Raw genomic sequence first — 17,625 nt, forward strand, 5'->3', positions numbered from 1 at the left:
ATCCTTCAGTGCCCCAGACGGACCCACAGGCAGCACATGGGGACCAGATGGCGACAGATTCCTCAAAAAACTAACCACTTTGGGCAAGGGAGCAGGCCCAGGGGAGGCCACGCCAGCCAAAAAAACAAAGGCCCACAGTCCTGCCAAACCCCACCCAGGAGCCTCTTGGGCTGCGCTGGCCACTGGATCAGGAGGCACAGGGTGGTGGTGGTGCCCAGGGCAGGACACCAGGAGCAGCCAAAGGCAGAGGAGCAGAGCCACCAGAATCAAGCGGTCCTGCTGCCAACTTCACAGGCCACAGACAACATGCCCCTAGGCCCAGCTCCACCTCTTCCTGGCTGTGTGACCTTAGGCAAGTCATTGAACCTCTCAGTGTCTTCACCGGTAAATCAGAAATAATAGTAGTACCTGTCACAAAGGGTTGATGGGAAAATTAATGAGTTAATACATATAATGTACTAGCACAGGGCCTGTACTAGCAAAGGTTCAATCAATGGTAAATAATAAATAACCTACAATAATAAAAGTGTAATATGCTAATTAGACCAGATGACCTTCCAGACAAAGCCAGGGCTGCCAGGGAAGCCCAGGTCCCAGGTGCCAGAGGGAAGCCGGTGCCGGCAGCCAGGGGAAGGAAGGCCTACACTTGCACGAATTTCCTGCATTGGGCCTCTAGTCCTATCTAAGAAAAGAGTAATATGCAAATTGACCATCACTCCAACACACAAGATGGCCACCCCCATGTAGTCAAAGATGGCTGTCCCCATGTGGACACAAGATGGCTGCCACAAGATGGCCGGCAGGGGAGGGCAGTTGGGGGCGACCAGGCCTGCAGGGGAGGGCAGTTGGGGGGACCAGGCTTGTAGGGGAGGGCAGTTGGGGGCGATCAGGCCTGCAAGGGAGGGCAGTTGGGGACAACCAGGCCTGCAGGGGAGGGCAGTTGGGGGGAACCAGGCCAGCAGGGGAGGGCAGTTAGGGGTGACCAGGCCTGCAGGGGAGGGCAGTTAGGGGCAATCAGGCCAGCAGGGGAGGGCAGTTAGGGGCGACCAGGCTGGCAATGGAGTGGTTAGGGGGTGATCAGGCTGGCAGGCAGAAGCTGTTAGGGGCAATCAGGCAGGCAGACAGGTGAGCAGTTGGGAACCAGCAGTCCTGGATTATGAGAGGGATGTCCAACTGCCCGTTTAGGCCTGATTCCACCAGGATCGGGCCTAAACGGGCAGTCGGACATCCCTGAAGGGGTCCCAGATTAGAGAGGGTGCAGACTGGGCTGAGGGACCCCCCCCCCCATGCACGAATTTCATGCACCAGGCCTCTAATATAATATAATAAATAGTAATTATTATTAATCTTTCTAAAGCATAGCTCAACTCAAACCACTTGCTGTTCAGAAACCCACTAGGCCCCCAGTGTCTCCTGTATAAGTCTAAGCCCACTACAAAGATCCATTTTCTTCCCTCATCTTGTTCAGCTGAGCACAGCTGGTCTCACCCTCTTAGATCTAGAGGCATTTTGTTCACTGGCCCCTGTGTCTCTGCCCACCCTGGAGCAGCTAATTTTCCCTCTCCTGCTGAGAACTCCTGACCATTACCATCCACCCCCTCAATGTGGCCTTGCTGCAGGCTCTTTCCATCCAACTCGCTTGGCCATCTCAGGCGGCCATGGCTCTCAGTGTCGCCAGATCCCACGGACGCCCACGCGCAAATCTCCAGGCTGGACCTCTCTCTTGGACTCCTCACCATCCCCAACTAGTTAGTTAACCCCTTGACTTTCACAATTAGCTTGTCTGAACCAACACTCGTGTTCTCTCCAAACTTTATTCTCTTCTGCCTCCCACGGCTCATTGCCCAGACCAGGAACCTTGCGGTCATTCTTTAGCCCTCACTGTTTCTCACACCCCACATGCAAATGTCAGCAAGTCCAATCAGCTCAGCCTTCAGAAACACACTCTGATCTGAGCCACAACCCTGCTCTGGGCCACCACCATCTCTCACCGGGGCTATTTCAACAGCCTCTCGCTGATCCCCACTGAGGCCGCCTCTGCCTCCTCCAGGCTCGTCTCAACTCAGCGGCCTGTATGACCCCTTTCAGAACTGTACTCTACAAAGGGTGTCTTTCACTGGGTGTAAATAAGGTATTAATGCTAAAAGAAATGGTACACAAAAGCAAATGGACCACATCACTCCTCTGCACAAACTTTCCCAATGACTCCCAGCTCACTCTTTACCATGGTCTATAGGGACCATGTCCGTGTTCTGCAAACTGTGGGCCATGACCCTTTCCTAGGTCAGGAAATCAATTTAAGGATCATGACCAGCATTACTTTATTTACATAAAATAGAGTGTATACCCATAGTAACTAGGTATGTTTCATGAAATGATTACTTTGGTGTGTTGTGTTTTTTTTTCTTTTTTCTTTTTTGTATATGTATGGTTGTACTGAATTGCAATATCAAATTTATTTCTTACTGTGGATTATAATCAACAAAATTAAGACACTCCTCAGCCCTGGCACCCTCTTGTTGTACCTCTTTCTTCCCCGCCTCGCTCACGCTGCTGCAGCCTCACTGACATTTTTGGCTGTTCCCGTGTCGCTCCTGGCGCCATCCTGCCCCAGGGCCTTTGCTGCAGCTGTTTTCTCTCTCTGGCCTATTCCTCCTCCAGATATTCCCATGGATCTCTCCCACGTCCTCCTGGTCTTGACTCCAATGTCAACCTCCAGAGACAGGCCTTTCAGACTGGCTTTTTAAAAATAGACTCGATTCCAGTGTCCCCGTCTTTCCCTCGTCTCACTCTTTTCCTTCACAGCACTTACGACTACCTGGAGTATTTTATTGATTTCTCGACTTCTTTCTGCTGGAAGGCCAGTTCCATGGGGGCAGGGACTGTGTCAGTTTTACCCCGGTGCCTAGAACAGTGCTTGGCACACAGAGGGCACTGATTGGCTAAGTTACCACTGAATGAATAATTGCCATCCTTGCCCTGAGGAGTACAGTGTGGTTTAGTCGGCCTCTCCCAGTTCTGTTTAAATGGTAAAGTTCCTGGAAGTCGCCTCCAATCCCTACTGAAAGGAGAGAGGGCGCACCGGAGGATTCACTGGGGTTCAAGGCCGGGGGACACTGCACAGCCTCTGGCCTCCCCGGAGCCTCAGTGAGAAGTGGCACCCTCTCCAAGCTCCAGAGCCCCTCTGCCAGGATTCCCTCCCGTCCTGCCGAGATCCCGGTGGCCTGTGCAGAGCCCTTGGGCCTGGGCCCTGCTGAAGTCAACAACATGGAAATGCTGTGGTTGGGATGTTTCCTTCCAGTTGGCAAGCCTGTGGGCTGAGTGCTCCAGCCGAGACAAAACAGAGAAACCTGAACCAGATGGATGGTGAGAGAGCGGCCTCCTCGCATGGGAGGCTGCCTCGCTGGGTTGGAAGCCAGCCTCACCATAGCGCCTGTCCCCCAGCCAGCAGCCAGAGAACCCCCCTGGGGAGTCCATACCTGCCCCCGGGAGTCCGGCTTTGTGGAGAGGAAGGGGGAAGAGGAGAGGACCAAACCTCCAATAACTGAGGGATAGAGCCAGTTCTCTCTACCAAAATGAGGGCGAATCACAGGCTCAGAATGCCAGGAGGGTGCATAATACACTTCTCCATTTCACAGGCAGGGAAACTGAGGGCGGACAGGGCGAGAATCTGCACCCTGCCACCTTCAGCCTGGAGGTTTTAAACCGAGCAGTTATAGGGTGGGCAGGCTGGCGGCGGGGGGGTCGGGGGTGGTGGTGGTGGGGGAGAATGGGGGGAGAGCACTCCCCTGAGCCCATGGCATCGGAAGGCCTCAGGGCCCACGTGGCATTTGAACTAACTCTCTCTAGATTTACCGGATTTCAGCATATAACGCAGGCATTCCTTGGGAGCGGGGGCCAGAGGGGAGGCCGGGTTAAGCCCAGTTTCAGAGGCTCAGAGGTGGGAAGCTCATCGGGGGCCCATGTGGAATAGTGTGGCTCCTGTCCAGATTGCGTAAGGGTGGGGAGTGGTTGGAGCGGAGGCTCCAGGCCTTGTTTGGCAATCCGTTAGCCTACGTGCGCTGGAAGAATTAGGGGCCAAGGGCTTCAAGCTTGGAAGGGATCAGGGAACACAGGGTGTACTACCTGGGAGTTTTCTGTCCGGGCAACCTTTCCTCTACCCGCCTCCCCGCCACTCCCAGCACTGTCCCTACAGGTGGCTGTCTCTCCCTGCCAAGTGCTGGCGCTATTTTAAGATTCGGAACCTGCCAGCTGAGAGGGGCCTGGGCTTGGGGCCCCACCTCCTGCAGAGAGGCCAAGGGTCTGGGAAGCAGGCGCAGGGCCTGGGAAAACAGGCCATCAAAGCAGCCTGGGCAATTCCCTCCGGCCACGGAGGAGAGAGGGCTGCAGGGTCACAGCGGACGGCTAAATATAGGGACACTGGGAGGTGGAAGTGGTTCCTGCCGGCCGCAGGGGGCCCTGCAGTTCCTTCTCACAGGAGCAGGGATGAGGCTGGCAGGAATGGGGTTTGTGAGAACGAGCTCAGAGTGACAGGCCAGCCTGTGGCAAACTCAGGCGCTTGTAGGACCTCAGTCTGGATTTGGTGTCAAATCTTCGCCCGCGGCTGGAGTAGTGACAAGGGTTACCCGCCTGCAATAATTACCCTTTCATTCCAACCATTATCCATTGGGCCCCTATTCTGGGCTAGGACTTGTGCTTGGAGCTCAGGCTCAGAAACCCTGCTCTTAGGAGCAAATGCTTTTGTGGGCAGACAAACTTGTAAATGGCCAACCGCCTTGTGGGTAAATGAGATAAGGACTGACCTAGAACACCAAACTCTTTCCCACTAGAATGTGAGTGTCCGGAAGGAGGGATTCTTATCTGTTTGGCTCACTGCTGTATTCCCAGCAACCCCTAGGTCAGTGCCCGGCATATAGTCCATGTTCACTAAATAGGTGATGAGTAGCTGAATGAATGACTCTGCCCAGACAATAAGAACAGGAGGGGTGGCCTGGGGGTTGGCTCTTGAAGAAATAATAGGTTTTTAAGCCAGTCCACTAGAGATGGGCATATCAGGCAAAAAGACTTGCATTAGAAAGACACAAAAATGTGTGATGTACTCAGGAACATTGGATCTAGTTTTATGTGGGAGCCAGGCAGTTGGGAGGAACAGAACCTGAGGGGCTGTGAGCATGGCCAACGACCCTGTTTAACAGTCCAGAAGTGTCCAAAATGGGATGCACAAGGGATCCGTTCATGTAGAAAAAACATTCTAGAACTTTTATTTAGATTTATTTTATTTATTTTTTAAATATATTTTATTGATTTTTTACAGAGAGGAAGGGAGAGGGATAGAGAGCTAGAAACATCGATGAGAGAGAAACATAGACTAGCTGCCTCCTGCACACCCCCTACCGGGGATGTGCCCGCAACCACTGTGCATGCCCTTGACCGGAACCGAACCTGGGACCTTTCAGTCCGCAGGCCGACGCTCTATCCACTGAGCAAACCGGTTTCGGCTAGATTTATTTTTTAAAATTTAGATTTATTTTTATCTTTTTTAAGGAAGGAAGAAAAATTTAAGCTCTACTAATCTACACTAATAAAAGAGAAAGATGCAAATTGACCATACCTTTGCAATGCCCACCAGCCAATCAGGAGTGAGTATGCAAATTAACCCAACAAATCTGGCAGGTTAATTTGCATACACAGGTGGGCAGGTCGCCCGCGTTTCACACCACCCCAGCCGCTCTGGGCCTCTGGGAAGTGTGGGAAGGCAGAAAGGAGGCTCTGGGCGGAGCAAAGGCAGAAAGGCTGCTCTGGGTTGGAGCAAAAGTTGTGCTGGCAGCTAGAGGAAGGAAGGCCCATGCTGCATGAATCTTCGTGCATCGGGCGTCTAGTCTATATATATAAAAAAGCCCAGCGACCGAAACAGCGGAATGACCGGAACAACCAGTGGTTATGACGTGCACTGTGGCAGCCAACCAGCCTGATCTGGGCCCTGATTGCCTCCCCCCCCTCCCCCCGCACCCCTAGGCCAACCCAGCCCCTGATCAGCCCCCAACATCCTGATCGGGGGCGGGGCTGGCCAGCCAACCACCCACGGCCCCTCCACCTGGCCGGCCTGGCCAGCCCCTACCTGTGCACAAATTCATGCCCTGTGCCTCTAGTATTTAATAAATAGACTGACGTCAGTGCTTCTTCTAACGCCACTTCTTCAAAATAGACTCGCCCAGGCCGTGATATTTTGTGGAAGAGCCACACTCAAGGGGCCAAAGAGCCGCATGTGGCTCGTGAGCCGCAGTTTGCCGACCATGGGGCTAGGGCAAGGGAATATTGTTTTATAGCAAACTTTTTTTTTATAAGTAGAAAGAGTAGACTCTAAAAGGATAAAAGTATAGTAAATACATAAACATTGTCCACACCATGGTAGGTCCTGTGTCCCACATCCCAGGTCTCCTGAGGAAAGCAGCGTGGGTTCCTCCCTTTGGGCTTGGTTGACAACAGTTCCCCCCGACTGCCACTTGCCTCCCCTCCCGCCGTGAGGCCTTCAGTTAGCCTGCCACAGGGTTCATCCAGGCACTTTCATTCTACAAAAACAAAGTCTTCAAATGGAGCATCTTTACAAAACTTACTATTGATAGAGGTAGGGGCACATAAATCTTTTTTTTTTTTGGTACCATGTAGAAATTTGCTGGTTATAGCTAAATACTTAAAAGAGTTACCATCTTAAACATGAATTTTACCTTTTTCTTTTATGAAAAAACAAATGACCCAAACATGCTGACTCTTTCTGTGACAAGGATAACTCTCTAGCAGATGCTAAAAAAGGTCGTATAGGTAAAGGTGTTGTTTTAAGCTTGAGTAAGAAAGTACTGTTGTGGTTCAGTGGTTGAGCATTGACCAGGAGGTCACAGTTCAATTCCCAGTCAGGGCACATGCCTGGGTTTTGGGCTCAATCCCCAGTGCGGGGGCATGCAGGAGGCAGCCAATTGATGATTCTTCTCATCATTGATGTTTTTATCTCTCCCTCTCCCTTCTTCTTGGAAATCAATTAAAATGTGTATATATATATAAAGTAACCACCTTGGAAAGGAACTCATGTGATAGAGACAGTACTTTGCAGATGGATGTTTTGGAATTATTTTATCACTGAAGTGATTGTTAGGACAACCTGTTACATCTACACATTTAATAAAATTTTATAACCTTTTAAAAATCTATGTACAGACATGCTCTACTTAACGTCAAGGCTAAGTTCTGAAAAATGCGTCATTAGGTGATTTCATCATTGAGTGAACATCATAGAGTGCACAGACACAAACCTAGATGGTATAGACTGCCTCACACCTAAGCCAGATGGTATAGCCCATTGCTCCTAGGCTACAGGTCTGTACAGCATGTTACTATGCCAAACAACATGAGGTTAAATCAAGTACAAGAGAAAATGGTGCAATCAAGAAAAGTGGCAAACACGAGATGTGTGAGACTGCTGCTGGTATAACAGGGCACACTGTTTTTTTCTTTGTTTGTTGTTTTTTTTAATCCTCACCTGAGGATATTTTCCCATTGATTTTTAGAGAGAGTGGAAGAGACAGGGAAAGATAGGGAGAAATATTGATGTGAGAGAAACACATTGATTGGTTGCCTCCTGCACGCGCCCTGACCAGGGCCCGGGCTGGGGAGGAGCCTGCAACCAAAGTACATGCCCTTGACTGGAATTGAACCCAGGACCCTTCAGTCTGCAGGCCAACGCTCTATCCACTGAGCAACACTGGCTAGGGCAGTGGTCGGCAAACTCATTAGTCAACAGAGCCAAATATCAACAGTACAACGATTGAAATTTCTTTTGAGAGCCAAATTTTTTAAACTTAAATTTCTTCTAACGCCACTTCTTCAAAATAGACTCGCCCAGGCCGTGGTATTTTGTGGAAGAGCCACACTCAAGGGGCCAAAGAGCCGCATGTGGCTCCCGAGCCGCAGTTTGTTGACCAAGGGGCTAGGGCAAGGGAATATTGTTTTATAGCAAACTTTTTTTTATATAAGTAGAAAGAGTAGACTCTAAAAGGATAAAGTATAGTAAATACATAAACCAGTGACATAGTTGTTTATCATCATCATCAAGTCTTATATACAGTACAGAATTGCATGTGCTGTACTTTCATACAACTGCAGCTCAGTAAGTTTGTTCACACCAGCTCCCCCCCAAACATGTGAGTAATATGTGCGCTATGACATGATGACTCTGATATCACTGGGCAATAGGGATTTTTCAGCTCCATTATGATGTATGGGACCACCTTCATACAGGTGGTCTGTTGTTAACTGGAAAATCGTTATGAGGCACATGCCTCTAAAGAGTTTAAGTGGGTTTCGAACTCATTTGTCAAAATAACACTTTCTGATTAGCTTCCAATAACAACTGATTGACATCAATTAAACCAAATTTCAACAAAAACCTCTGCACAGGATTGGAAATCACCCGTAAGCACAGCCAGGAACACACTTCTTCCATGTGGTGCTTTGGCTCTTTGTGAAATTTATTGTTCTTTTTAAAAAAAAATCTGATTGATTTGAGGGAGGGAGGAAAGGTGAGAGAAAGAGAGAGAGAGAGAGAGAGAGAGAGAGAGAGAGAGAGAGAGAGAGAGAGAGAGAGAGAGATTTGTTTATTTATGCGTTCATTGGTTGCTTTCTTGTATGTGCCCTGACTGGGGATTGAACCCTCAACCTTGATATATCGGGACGATGCTCTAACCAAATGAGCTACCTGGCCAGGGTTTGTGAGGTATATTTTCCAACTACAACAGACATTAAATCAGGTGAAAAGGTAAATGGAATTTAGTACCAGATTCTCAGATAAGTGTACCGCATCACTAAAACAAAATTTTATTTAAAAATAAAACATATTTAATCACAATTTTTAGTAATAATGTATTTAGTTAGAGAAACAAACTTTTTTTTAGAACATTTAATAAAAAGAAAACAAATCTTTAAATATAATATTATTTACTCTTTCATTCTTTCTTCAGGTTCTATTTTTGGTATATATTTTATAATTTATCCAAAATACTTGATGATGGCATATGTATATAATTTATAAATAAATTCATATATTGGTTGGATTGCATGAACTTTGCTTTTACTGGAGGGAAGGCGAGATTCATTCGTGACTGACGGTGGTGAGGAAGCTAGGGAGGGATTTCCGAGGGAGGGGCTGGATCCAGGTGAGGCCACTTTGGAAACTGGAGATCTGAGGTGTCTAGAGGGGAGCCTGGGCTGTGATCCAGGCTGGGCTCAGGAGGGAGCCCAAGCTGGACCTGGGGCTGAGGACAGGGAGGACTGGGGAGGGGAGAAAGCCAGAGGTTTGGGAGAGGGCAGAGGCTCAGGCTGTGGTGATGGATGGGATGAGGGGGTGAGAAAAGCTTGGGAGGTACCCATGCTGCTACCTGGGACCCTGGTCCATGTGATGAGGTGGCCATGTAGGGTCCCTGCTGGAGAAATCAGGAGACCAGGGCCCAGGGAGAGAGAGCCAAGCCAAGGAATCTACTTCTTCTGCTCTCCCCCGGGCTGAGCAGCTCAAAGGCCCAGACGGCCTCCGCCTGCCTTATTCTCCCTCATAGCCTCCCTGAGCCAGGGAGGGCTGCTCCCTAAGTGTCTGTGCCGCAGCCCGTGGGGAGAGGCCCAAGCACTAGGTCCCAGACCACCAGGTCTGGAGGTTGCCCTGGCAACAAGCTCTGTTGTGATGCTACACAGAGCCAGTGGCCTGTTGGTCAGAGCCATGCAGGAAGGTCCCCTCTAGCCCTGGCAGGTCTGGCAGGTCGAATCTGGACACGCCTAGATGTGGTCCCAGGACTGACCATTGTCTGGTTTGGCCCCGGCTGCCAGGCCAGGGTAAGAGTAGCTGGTCCAGCAGGGATCAGGGCTCCAAAATCAATCTACTGTCCATGAACAAACTGTACTCAGCTAGCAGGCACATCAGGCCCTACCTTGATGGGGGTGGAGGGTCCCTGTATATCATCTGAGATGGGGTATCAGAGGTGCCCCCAGCACAGCTAGGACACTGTCTATCGAAGAGACCTCACTCCTTGAAGCAGCCCCCTTGGGAGGTTACTGCGCTTATGCCAATGGTGTGCCTGGGGTGCCCGCATTGCCGAATTCCCCGTGGGGACCACTTCAGAGCCGCAGGGAAAAGGCAACCCACTTCAGACTGGGGTGCAATATCAATGTTCTAGTATAGTGGTCGGCAAACTCATTAGCCAACAGAGCCAAAGATCAACAGTACAACCATTGAAATTTCTTTTGAGAGCCAAATTTTTTAAACTTAAACTTCTTCTAACGCCACTTCTTCAAAATAGACTCGCCCAGGCCGTGGTATTTTGTGGAAGAGCCACACTCAAGGGGCCAAAGAGCCGCATGTGGCTCGCGAGCTACGGTTTGCCTACCACTGTTCTAGTATAGCCTTCCTCTAGGCCTCAGTCTCCCCACGGTACGTCAGCAGGTTGCCCAGGAGACCGGTCCCCCCTCCCTCCTCAGAGCCCAGCTCCCTCCCCTGGCCCCTGCCAGCCCCCACTTCATCCCCACTGAGCTTTGCCCGTGTCACCCAGGTCTCCCTGCCACATCACTGTGCACCCTGTTCCAGTTTGCCGCTCTGGCTGTGGGGTCTGTGTTGAAGGCACAGAGAGGCCCTGGCCCAGCCACCTCCCACCCTTTCTTCCCTCCCAAGAACTAGGTTCAAGTGCCCAGGCTTTAGGTTAAAGTTGCTTTCCTGCTGTGCTCACGCCCCACCCCTCACAACACACTCACAAATGCCCCCACCTCCACGTCGGAGCAGAGGATCCTAATGACTGGCCTCAGCGGAGCCACTTCCCTCCTGAGTCTCAGTTTCCTCATCGGTGGCAGGAGGGTGGTGAGCGTGACCTCACAGGGAGGCGTGCCTCGGCCGTCAGCGCCCATGCTTCTGATCACATTTAAGGAATTGTTATTTTTATTACTGACGTGGGTGTCTCCTGTTGGCTTTTTTTGGGCCGTCGGATGAATAATTCAGGCGTGGGCCAGACCCACTTCCCTTGACCCTCCTGTGGGTCGCTCGGGACTGCGAGGGTGGTGTGTGGGAGGCCACGTGCTCTGGGAACCTGCCCCTCAACGTGCGGGTCAGGAAGCTGTGTCCGCAACAGAGCAGACCTGAATCACTCGGCCCTCCCCGTCCCTCGGGAGCTCTGAGAATAGACCCAGAGCTCTTCCCAGAAGCAGCTAGGACACCAGAAGGGCTGGCCGGCCCCAGCTGGAATCCTGCCTCTGCAGGTGTCTCCCAGCAGGTCACCTGAGCTCCCTGCCACGCCCTCACCCCCATCCTCACCTCCCTGGTCTTCCCGCCGTGAATCTCCCCCTCCTATGGCAGCTATCTTCGTGGGCCTGATGGTTTCCCACTGCCATATTCTTGCTCAAGATGTTCTCTCTACCTGGACTGTCTTCATTCTTCTGGGCCCAGCCACTGCCTCCAGGAAGTGCTCCCAGGTTCCTCCGCCTGGAAGGGGTCTTTTGTCAGCACCTGGTAGGCATCACCTGAAAGGCCCCAAACAGGAGCTCCACCTCAGCAGCTGGAGCAGTGGCTGGGCCTTCACACCCAGCTGCTCCCCTTCCTCTATGTTTACAGATGAGGGAACTGAGGCTCGGAAAGGTTGAGTGACTTGCCCTGGATAATTTGCATTTAGGATTCAAAGCAAGGTGACAGGGCAGCCCCTGGCCTCCCCTCACCTCCCCACGTCTACTCTCTTGGTCTTTACTAGACAAAGGAAATCTGAATTAACCCAAAGCGACTCTCCGGTTAACCAGTGACTCCCCCCAGTTCTTTTTCCTCCAGTATAGTTCCTAGAACAAAACACTCCCAGCGAACTCAAAGACGGGGTGGGATGTGAAGTCAGTGTCTTAATTCAGCCCAAACGCTGGAGGTCTGGGTCTTTATGAGCCTGAATCTGTCTAATCACGGAGACGCTCAGCAACGCCTGTGGGGCCCAGCTGACAGCTTCCCCAGCACTGAGGACAGTAATACTCACCGCGTTCGCACCAGACTGAGAGGGCCAAGTCTTTGCCTCATTTCACTCGCACAGCAACCCAGCTATGTGGGTGTTACTGTCTTGTGTCACGAGGTGGGGGGACACTGAGACACAGAGAGGTTCATGGTAACTCTGACAGAGTTGTCTGGCCCAGAGTTCATGTTCCTCACCGGCCAACTGGGGACGCCTCTCCCCTCTTTTCCCAGGGTAGCCCTTTCACTGTGGCCAGGGACCTCTGCCTGGGGGACGAATTAGGTCTCTTGCCAGGGGGCCTGCCCTGGAGGGCCTCTCTGGGGCTTTCCCTCCTCCCAAAGGCCACAGAGGTGGGTGACCCCCAGCACCTGCTGCGCAGGGCCTGCCCCATCACAGTGTCTTGGAAGCAGCTATTGAAGAGAGAGTCCCGACTCAAGTCAGGAGCCTGGGGTTTGAACTTTTGCTCTGCCGCTTATTTGCTTGGGCAACTTCGGGGTTCATCTTGTCCCTCCCAGAGGCAGAAGGAAGAAAGAGCTTTCCCCTTTGGAATGTGCCCTCCCCCTCTCCCAGGCCGCAAGACCCAGACCTCCAGCATTTGGGCTGAATTAAGCGCCTCAGACGTCAGCTGCCTCTGAATCACAGGCTCCTCAGAGCCCAGCTGGGGGGGAGCACGTAGGATCCCATCCCAGATGGTGATTTTCACATTGTGTTCAGCAGGCTCTGGAGGACCTTCGGGGCGCGCTCAGGAGAGGGGGGCTCTTGGCCCTGCCCTGGCCTCTCTCACAGCAGCTCCCTTTATCTGCCTTATCTATTGGGTTCCTCTCATTTCAAGTGAAGAGTGAGTTCTGCATCCAAAGAGAGAAAGGAAGTAAAGCACTCACACTAATCTATCCGATGGTCTGGCTTTAGAGTCTGGAAAAGTCCCACAGCCAGACAGTGTGAGGGTGGGACCTGCACCCTATTTGCCAGGCTCACTCATTCATGCACGTGCGCCTTCATCACGAATTATTTCAACAAGCAGGTATCGAATGCCCTCCCTGTGCCAGGCCTGAGGATTCCGTGGAAAACAAAATAGGCAGGCTTCCTGTCTTCATGGAGCTTAAAGTATAAGGAGATGACACTGATTTATAAGATCTCATACATTTATCACCTGCCATGTACTTTACACATTACCAACTCTGGTGACAAGCCTGTGAGGTAAGTAAATCCCCCATGTGTGGATGAGGAAATGGAGGTACAGAGAAGTGAAACAATACACCAGGCAGCTAGGATGGAGATTTGCACCTCAGCTGTCTGGCTTCAGAGTGTGAGCTCATGACTACTATATCATCAGATAAACACAGTTGTTTCACAGATACGGTAAGGAGGGGGTCTGCAAAGACTTCCTCGAGGAAGTGATGTGTGAGCTGAGATGGACGAATGGCATTTACAGGCGATCAGTTTTGACAATGGTGCCACGGACACTCCATGGGAGAGAGGATAGTCTTCTCAACCAATGGTGCTGGGACAAGTGGATATCCACATGCAGAAGAGTGAAGTTGACCGCTTACCTCACACCATAAACAAAAATTAACTCAAAATTGATCAAAGACCTCAATATAAAAAATAAAGCTATAAAACTCTTAGAGGAAAACATAGCTGTATATGTTTTTGACCTTGGATTAAGCAATGATGTCTTGGAAAAGACACCAAAAGCATTAGCAACAAAAAGAAAATTAGAAATACCGGATATCATCAAAATTAAACACTTTTATGCTTCAAATAACACGATGAAGAATGGGAAAAAATTTCAAATCATATATCCAATGAGGGATTTGTATCTAGGATATAAAAATAATTCTTATAAATCAATACTATAAAGATAAATAACCCAATTTTAAAATGGGCATGGCTTCAAAAAAAGGTCTACAAATAGCCCATAAGTCCCCAAAAAGATATTCTGACATTTTAACCATCAGAGAAATGCAACTCAAAGCTACAGTGAGATACCACTCTGTACTCACTACAGTGGCTATTAAGAAAAAAAGTTAGCAAAAAGCATTGATGAGGATGTGGAGAGATTAGAACCCTAAAACACTGCCAGTTGCTATGAAAAAGAGGCAGCCTCTGTGGAAAACAGTCTGGCAGTCCCTGGAAAGGTTAAACATAGAGAAACTATGTCACCCAGCAATTTCACTCCTAGAAATAAATATATTCAAGAGAAATGAAAGCATATGTGCCCACAAAAATTTGTACACGAATGTTCACAGGAGCATTATTCATACTAGCTAAAAAGTGAACACAATCCAAATGTCCATCAACTGATAGATGGATAAATAAAATGTGGTATTGTCCATGCGATGAAATATTGCTCAGCATTGAAAAGGAATGAAGTACATATTACAGGCTACAACACGGATGAACTTTGAAAACAGCATGCTAAGGGAAAGAAGCCAGTCACAGAAGACCACATATTGTATGATTCTATTTACATGAAATGTCCAGAGTAGGCCAATCCATAGAAACAGAAATTAGGTTAGTGATTGCCAAATTGGGGGCGGGCAGTACTCTGATGAGTACAGGTTTTGGGGGCAGGTGATGCAAATGTTCTAAAATGATTGTGTGATAGTTACCCCTGTGGAGAGTGGCTACAGTGTTTGGACAGGTTCAAGCCTCGGACTAATGAGAAGGCACAGTCCTCTCATGGCAAAGCCACGTGCAAGTCCCAGCTTGGAGAGCAAAGCCCTCCAAGAACAATTATTGCCAAAGGCTATGGTTGTAAGCTTGACCTTATGGTCGGAACCTGTGGTCCCAGTGGCTAAGTGATATGGGCTGTGGGAGGTGCAGCAAGTGCTGCCAAAACAAAGCTTGATAGAGTTCAGGTGCATGTAATTGAGTAGATTTGAAACCCACAAGAACATTGTAAACATCTTGACCACGTCCTTACTTTGCCTCGTGGAATCTGGCTATAAAATAAAGATTTGGGTTGAAGGTTGTGGCACTGTCTCGCCATCTGAGAGCTCCAGCTTTATTCTCTTGTCTGTCTTCTTTAATCCTTCACCGCCCCTCCCACCCCCGTCAGGTTCACCCCTGGCCGTGCTGAGCGGGGCACAACCTCAATATGTAGATGCACCGAAACCATTGAATTATATACTTTAAACAAGTGTACTGTATGATATATGAATTGTATCTTAATAAGTCTGTTATATTTAAAAGATGGAAGGATGAAGAGGCATTACCCATGGACGTGGAAGGGGCTGGGGATTGGAGCATGCCTCCTAAGCTAAGGGAACTGCCATGCAAAGGCCCTGTGGCTGGGACTCGGGTATGTTTAAGGAAGTAAAGAAGACCTTGTAGCAGGATCCTATAGAACAAAAAGGGAAGAGGGCAGAGAAGCGGCTGGAGGGCCAGTGAGGCCAGGCCACCCAGGGACTTAAGGGCCATAGCAGGGCCTCCAATCCATGTGGCGGCAGAGCAGGGTGAAGCTCTCACCTGGTGCAGGTGATGGCATGAGGTTCACCAAGCTCACGCTGTCCTGTCCTGCCCCTCTTCTTGGTCTCTCTCATCTGCCTGGGGGAACCCTTGGACAGCATGTGACTTCTGGAGAAACTGGGCGAATCATCAAGAGTCAGAAGTCTCTGTGGAGGACAGGCTCTGTGGAGGACAGGCTCTGTGGCAGAGTCAAGATGAAAGTCCCAGCTTTGTCCCTCGCTGTGTGACTCTGGGCCAGTTATTTCCTCCCTCTCAGAGCCTGGATTTCTGTGTCTGTACAGCAATGGCTCTCCCTGTTCTCCCGTCCTCACAGGGCCATGGTGTGTGTGTGGGGGGGTGGGGGGTGGGGGGGTAGGGGGTGGGGTGGTGGTCCATGTGATGGCATCCAGCGATTTGTAAAGAAAACTAAAAAACCCAGACGAAGGTCATTATCTCTCTGCCACCAGCTGCCTTCTTTCTGAATTCCAGGGTCTGTTGAGAGCCGCCACACCCCCGCTCTGGGGATGAGGAGGTTTTACTGAGGAGCTGACTCTAATCCTGAGATTGGAAGGAAACCCTTGGGCCTGCAGGCGGCTCCTCCCGGCTCCAGGGTACTCAGGGGGTCAGGGAGTGGGAGAGCTGGGGCCACACGGCTGGGTCCTTAGCTTTGGAGCTGACTAATTGAGGGCAGAGGGGCCAGGGAGGCAGGGCTGAGATTAGATTCCTTAGAGAGGAGCAAAGTCTGGGGCCTTGGTAGCTGGATCTGTTTGCTTCTCTTTGGACAAACACTGAGGCCTTCTGTGCAACCTTAGAGATCATTCTGGTCGAATACAGGCTCCGGATCTGTGGGGGTGGCTAAGGCCAAGAGTGGAGGAGGTCTTACATAAGGCCATGTGGGCAATAAGGGGAAGAGGAAAATGAAAAATCCAGGAAAAGTCAGAAAGAGGAGGAAGAGGCTTGGAGGTCTTCTGGTCCAACCCCTGACACTGCATACACGGAACAGAAGCCCATTGAGCTCAAGTTGGTAGGCAGTTAGACGGACATGAGCAGAGTAGGGACAACGGGCCAGGTACAGAAGGTCACCCTCGTGTGCTAGCAAAGGACAATTGTAGGGTGGGACCTCATCCTCAGAGAGGAGCAAAGGATCATCTTGCCTCCCCTAGCATATCACTGGTCTTGCAGTTTGGACCCCCTAACCCAGGCGTCCTCAAACTACGGCCCGTGGGCCACATGCGGGTGTTTTTGCCGTTTTGTTTTTTTACTTCAAAATAAGATTATGTGCAGTGTGCATAGGAATTTGTTCATAGTTTTTTTTCAAACTATAGTCCGGCCCTCCAACGGTCTGAGGGACAGTGAACTGGCCCCCTGTTTAAAAAGTTTGAGGACCCCTGCTAACCTTTCCTCTCTAAAGGCCTCAGCTTCAGGCCCAGAAAAGCAGCAAAACCAGACAAGCAAGGCCACGGCTGACCTCAGGACCAGCTGCACTGGATAATGACCCCCTGCCTTGGTGCTGACCAATTGACCAGTGGAGACCTGACCCTGAAAGGACACACCTGGAAAGCTGCCGAATGTCCTGTTGCAGCGGTCGGCAAACTCATTAGTCAACAGAGCCAAATATCAACAGTACAACGATTGAAATTTCTTCTGAGAGCCAAATTTTTTAAACTTAAACTTCTTCTAACGCCACTTCTTCAAAATAGACTCGCCCAGGCCGTGGTATTTTGTGGAAGAGCCACACTCAAGGGGCCAAAGAGCCGCATATGGCTCGTGAGCCGCAGTTTGCCGACCACGGTTCTATTGAGCTCTTCCCCTGGGACCTCCCCTAAAATCTTAAACCCTTAGGAGGGAGGACCCAGGGCGCTGTCCCTCCCAGGAGCACACCTGTGCCTTCCTCTTCTGCCGCCCCTCCCCCCAGGTGCATTACCATCACCTTCCTCACTGAGGGCCCTTCCTTTATGTCTATCACTTGTTTCTTAAGCCCATTTCTTCTACAAATTACTTCTACCTCTATGATTTCCCAAACAAATGTTCTCTTATAGTTTGGGTCTTGGCTCTGAATTCTTCCCTTCCCAGGACTCAAATATTGAGGTGGCTGAACCCAGATTCAGTCTGGCCCCTCTGGTCTAGCCTCTGGTGCGGTTCCTGCCGCTCTCAACCACATCATCCACAG

This window comes from Cnephaeus nilssonii, assembly GCF_951640355.1.
Source record: "Cnephaeus nilssonii genome assembly, chromosome: 13".
NCBI classification, from domain to species: Eukaryota; Metazoa; Chordata; class Mammalia; order Chiroptera; family Vespertilionidae; genus Cnephaeus; species Cnephaeus nilssonii.